The following is a 6,671-nucleotide window of genomic DNA, read 5'->3' on the forward strand; positions in this document are numbered from 1 at the left end:
GAGCTCTAATATTCCTCACCCTGATCATAGTTTTTATTATATATTTATTTATTACATATTGTACAAATTGTATCCCCTCTTCTGGCCCCTCCCCTTCTCCTTGCAGTCCAACCCACACTACTTCTTTTACCTATATGACCTTTTTCTAGTTCCCTAATAGGAGAGGTCCTCCTCATCCTTTTATCTTAACCTAGCACTTCAGGTCTCATCAAGGCTGGCTGCATCAGCTTCCTCTGCAGTCTTATTCTCAGGGCATTGTTCTCCTTCTGTCCTCAATTCCCTCTACTTTTGACGTTCTTCCTACCTCCTCCCCTGGGTGCTTCCCAGACCTCTGTGGTAAGGGAGAATTTCACAAGGAAATCCCATTTAGAGCTGGTGTTTTAAGGTCTCTCTGTGCATAATATTGGACTGTAGGTCTCTGTATGTTTTCCAATTTGATGCAGAAAGAAGCATCTCTTTGCATCTAATAACATGGAACTGATCTGTCAGTTGATGGCAGACAGCAGAATATTTGAATAACAATAGCATGTGTTGTGAAAATTTCCATAGGATGCCCTGGCACTCAGCTCAATTCACTGCCACCCAATCCTTCTAGTAGAAGACAGATTGGGTCAAAATTAGTTGTCCTATTGGAACTTTATCCCCCACCATTAGGAGACCTCCTAATAAGTGAACACATACCATATTTGTGTTTCTGAATTTTAGTTACTTTACCCAGGATGATTTTTCGTAGTTTCATTCATTTGCCTGAAAATATCATGGTGTCATTTTCTTAGCTGAATAATACTGCATTGTGGAAATATTCCACATTTTTTTCCAAAGGAGATTGTCAGTCCTGCCTTTAAACTTGGAATTTTCTGGTACTTTAATCATTGTATTGAATTACCAACTATCAGCATAAGTATGTTCTTTTAGCATAGAAACCCCTCCATCTTCCAATTCAGGTGATTTCAAATGCAATGTCCCCTTGAAGCTCCTCTATATACATGTGGAGTCCCCAGTGAGGAAATGTCTGGGAAGGGTTAGGAATTATGTCTTTGTTGGATAATATAATTCCTATTGGAGTTATACTTTTGGATGGTGTGCTTTGAAGTTAATATGCTAATGAAAGTGACCAGACAGAATGGATCTCCTTCTTTCTGTCTTTGCCACTTTATATATTTGTTTCTTTCTTCTCCCTCTCTATTTCTGAATCTGTCTCTCTAGCTCTTTCTCTCTCTGCTCTCTCAGTCTCTCTCTCTCTCTCTCTCTCTCTCTCTCTCTCTCTGCCTGCTGCTTGTGGTTCAGCATGAAAGGCTCTCAGTTCTGCTCAAGACTTACTAAAGTTGTATGCTTGAATATGTGACATCAGGGATAGTATCTGTAAAAATATAAGCAAGATCCCAATTAAATGCTTTTTGTTTAAAGAGTTGCCTTGGTCAGGGAGCATTTTCCCAGTAAGTAATTCACTAAGGACATACCTGTGCATTTAATAAATAACAATGGAATTTTTGATAATATGAAAGTCACATGTCAAGGACACATGAATTTATTAATGGGCAATTGAAAGTAACTCCTGATGAGATCTGATAGACTAGGATCAAAAGTAAGGTGAGGAAATACTCCCCTATTAGTGGACTTGGGGAAGGGAGTGCATGGAACGGGGGGAAGGCAGGATGGAGAGGGAAAAAAAGAGGGGTATATGGTGAGATACAAAGTGAATAAATTTTAATTAATAAAAATTAAAACAAAAACATTAAGAAAATAATTCCTTTTGGAGTTATATTGTAGGAGGGTGTGCTTGGAGGTTGAGATGCCAATAAAAGTGACCAGACAGAAGGCAGTCTCTGCTCTCAGTGTCTGTCAATTTATATCTCTATTTCTGTAGGTATCAGTCTCAATATTTCTGAATCTGTCTCTCTAGTTTCAGATTAAATGAACTAAGAGTTTTGTACACAGAAACTGTCATCTCTGGGTTGTGTGATTTCAGCTGCCCAGACTGAGACATATAGGGCTGCTCTTTCTTTCTCTCAAGCAGGCTGTCCACTTTCTCTTTTAATAACTGTCTTTGGAAACTCTTACTGGCTTTTACCTTTTTCATGTCAACATTCTTCCTCTCAGCCAATCAGTACCTAACCATTGTTATATCACAATAGCCTTGGAATGACATGATGAATTTGGCTGTCATGATGCCATTGTGATATAATAATACCATTGTAATAATTCCATTATGATATCACAATAAGATTGTGATGTCATAATAGCATTTTGAGGTCATATTTCCATTGTGATTTCAAAATTCCATTGTGATTTCATACCACTATCTTTTCTTTGTTCCCATTTTGATATGGGATGGACAGTTTTACCTTTTAAACCTATTAAATATAATTTTTGAGGTTTTAGTACTTAACTAGGCTGGTGTGTACTTTTCCAGCTGGAATCCTTCTGTTTCTATCTTGTATTAGGCATGACCAATATTTATCCCCCATGAAAATATATCATGTTGACAGGATAAGTCAGTTTCCACTGCAGTGTGACATGTTATTTTAGTCAGCATTTAAAAGTCTTTTTGACATGGCAGGAATGCAGTTTGCATTTTTGTCTCCCAGACTAATTTTGAGTTCTTACATTGACCAACAGTACATATCTCTTACGCCTAAATACCCTTTGGCACCAGTTCTTGTGTGGATGTCCCACTTTCTGATATTGGCTGGCCTTTTTAGAGCATTGTGACATCATCTCTCCTCATGTAAACCTAAAACTGAGGTGAATCCAATCTTTAAAACAGTAAGGACATACCATCTATCATTAAGAAAAGAGAACTTACATGGTAACCTTCAGGAAAATTCTGTCATTTTGAATCTTAGACTATCTATGCAAGTGGCTAAAGAGCAGCAGTTGCCATCCTGGCTTTTATTATAAAATTTGGCTGTTCAAGGACTCACAGATCTGTCTGTTTTTATTTTTATTTATTTATTTATTTTTTACTTTATCTTGGGATTAAAGAAATGTGCCTTCTTCATCAACTTCTTCAAATATTTTTTTCTCAAATCAATATAATTGTAACTCAAAGCTTTTAAAGGAAAATTAAACAAAGAGACAAGAATTTTATTTTTACATTATACTAAAATTTTAATAGAAGAACGTTTAAATACCTAGTTACAAATGTGTCATTTTTCTTTTTTTTTCATCAATTACACTTTATTCATTCTGCATCCCCCCATAGCCCCTTCCTTCTCCCCTCCCAATCCTACCCTCCCTCCTCCCTCTGCATGCATGCCACTCCCCAAGTCCACTGATGGGGAAGTTCTCCTCTCCTTTCTGATCTTAGTCTATCAGTTCACATCAAAAGTGGCTGCATTGAGACAAGAAAATTTTAAGATTTGGGTCAGTTGTGATGCTGTAACAAGCACAGCCCAGTCGGTCAGATTTTGGAATTTATTTGAAGTTTTAGTGATTTGGTTGACCCTTACCAGCAAGAGGTGACAAGTTTCTTGCAGCCAGAGAGCTTTGAATTTTAGCAATTATTAATCATTTTTTTTAAATTAGGAAGAGTGCTCTTTCTATTGTGTGTAACTTAGTATTCCATTCCTTGGTTGTTTTCCCCATCTTCTCCTTGGATTTTCTTGGAGAATCCTCCAGAAGAGCCACCACCATTAAATATATTGCAACCAGATCCATGACTATGACAACCAAAGCAAAGCCAAAGTGTATTAAAACACCTTCCACCTTGGCTTTTTTTTTTATTTTAGTTGCAGTTTTAAGCCAAGTTCTGTCTAGAGGTCTGTGTGACTCCACTTCCTTTCTTTCCAGACATGGTTGCTGAGTTTAGCTGAGCTGAGCCAGCCAAAGTATAAAGAAACCATGCGTGTGTATCCTCCTGTTAGACTGTAGGAGCAGCCAGTTTTGTTATGTTAAGTCTCAGGTCTGTCCAAAATAGGCTGTCTTTTTCTCCTGGTCCTGTTTAAGTCTCTCTTAAAGTGACAGTAATTGACCTGGGAGTTCTTAATTTTAATTTGGATTATTGGATTATTGCAAGCTTATTCATCCCACCAAATTATTTAAGAGTATGATTTAAAGGGTGTGGAAACTTAGATTAGTTGGTGGGCATTGATTGCACATTTAGATTAGCTGGGTGCCTTTTGTTGATACTTATTAATAGTTACTATTGTAATATCTTGTAGTTAAGCAGCAGTTATTCTTAAACCTGCTGTATACCCCAATCACAACACAGAGACTGGGATTTATTTAATTAATCTAGAACACAATGCTGGGCAATAGTTATTCCATCCTAAACCTCCAGGACCTCAAAGATATCTGCCATTCAGATTTCACTCATTATATGTGCTTTTAGTAATATCTTAGGTACGGTCCGTCGCTCCACATGGTTCCAAGACTTCTCCTTCTGATTCTCCATTTCTCCTCCCCTGCTTCCTTCTTCTTACTCCCACTATGGACCAGGATGTCACACCCTATCTTCTCCACAGCTCTGCATCATAAGGGGTTGTTTTATTGAAAATACAGAGAACAAATGGTGGCATGTTTAAACAAACTTGAGTAAGGTGATACATAGAATAAGCATCACATTGCAATTTCAGGATGGAAACGAGAGAGTAGGGCACAGAAATCAACATTTGAATGAACATGGGAAATTGTATACATTTTCAGAGAACATTGTACCAACAATTTATTTACTTATTTAATTTAGACATATATAAAAATATATAAAACTATATAGATATACAGTGTTCTGCCAGTATGTTGAAAGAGGGTACGAGATCTCATTATAGATGGTTATGAGCCACAGTGTGATTACTGCAAATTGAAGAAGGACATCTGTAACAGAAACCAATGCTCTTAATCTCTGAACCATCTCTCCAGCCCTGGTCTCAATTTTTTTTTTTTAATTTCATATTCCTTAAATTTTTGGTGTCATAACAGCACTGTCAAATCATAATAATTTGTGATGTTACAATAATATGGTAAAATCAAAATTCCTTTGGGATGTAATAATACTAATGTAAGGTCATAATACCATTGTGAAATCATAAAACAATTGGGTTGTCATGATATTGATGTGATGTAATAATACCATTGTGATGTCTTGACACAATCATTTTGTAATAGTATTGTGATATGATCATAACTTTATGATGTCATAATTACATTGTGAAATCATAATACTGTTGGAATGTCAGAATAGTAGTGTAATGTCATAATAGCATTGTGAAGTCATATAACCATTGTGATGTCAAAATAGCATTGTAATGTCATAATAGCATTGTGATGTCATCATCACACTGTGATGTCATAATAACATTGGGATGTCATAATAGCATCTTGATGTCATAATACCATTGTGTGGTCATAATAGCATTGTGATTTCATAATAATATTGTGATGTCATAACAGCATTGTGATGTCATAATAGCATTTTTGAGTTCATACTATAATCAGGTGGTAATAGCATTGTGATGTCTTAATATCTTGGTGATGTCATAATAACTGTGAAATCATAATACTATTGCTATGTCATAAAAGCACTGGGAAGTCATGATGCCTTTGTGATATAATAGCATTGTGATGTCATCAGAGCATTGTGACATCCTAATATCATTGGAAATCATACCACAGTGAAGTCATAATAACATTTTCGATATAAAAAACTCATTGGGATGTCAGACCCCAATCATGTCTAATACCATTATGAATTCATAATATAATTTTGTGATTATAATAGCATTGTGATGTCATAATACAATTGTGATATCATAATATAATTGAGATATCATAAATGTATTGTGATATCATAGTTGCATTTTGAGGTCATAATGAAACTGTGATGTCAACAATTCCACTATGATGTCCTAATAACAATTGAAGTCATAATAGGATTGTGATGTCATAATAACATTGGACTACATGAAACCATCTTTTGTCATAATACCATCGTGATGTCATAATAGCACTGAGATGTCATGACACCATTGTGATGACATAATACCGTTAAGGTGTTAAAATAATGTTGTAATATCTTAATAGCACTGAGATGTCATGACACAATTGTGATTACATGATACAACTGAGATGTCATAATAAAGTTGTGATGTCATAATGAACTTTTGATGTCATAATATCATTGAGTTGCCATAAAAGCATTGTGATCTCATATCACTGTTAAGTCATAATAGCATTGTGAAATAATAATACCATTGTGATGTCATGATAGCATTTTTTAGTAATAATATCAATGTGATGTCATAATAGCATACTGAGGATATACCTCAATTGTAATGTTATAAAAGAATTGTGATTTTGTCATAACATTGTTGTTATAATGTTCTTTTGAAATGTGTACACCTTATCCTTGTTCATTCAAATGCCTATTTTTACCCCTCACTTTCTCTTTTCAACCCAGATATTGCATTGTGATAATTATTCTAAGCATCCTGTCTCAACTGTGTGTAAACAGGCCTGAATAAAGCAACTAGGCACAATGTTGAGTGATGGGAGGAGCCAGAGGGCAGGAAATGAGTGGGAAGAAATAGGGAAAGGGAGCAGAGCTTGGAGAGCAGAGCAGAAGGAGAGATCTTGGAACACAGTGGAAAGAATAAATGAGACCTAAGACTTCACAAAAATTCAGCAAAATGGGTAAAATCTTAATGTTAGGAAAGTATGAGGGCTTGAAGTTT

The sequence above is a fragment of the Meriones unguiculatus genome (assembly GCF_030254825.1).
Source record: "Meriones unguiculatus strain TT.TT164.6M chromosome Y unlocalized genomic scaffold, Bangor_MerUng_6.1 ChrY_unordered_Scaffold_23, whole genome shotgun sequence".
Classification (NCBI taxonomy): domain Eukaryota; kingdom Metazoa; phylum Chordata; class Mammalia; order Rodentia; family Muridae; genus Meriones; species Meriones unguiculatus.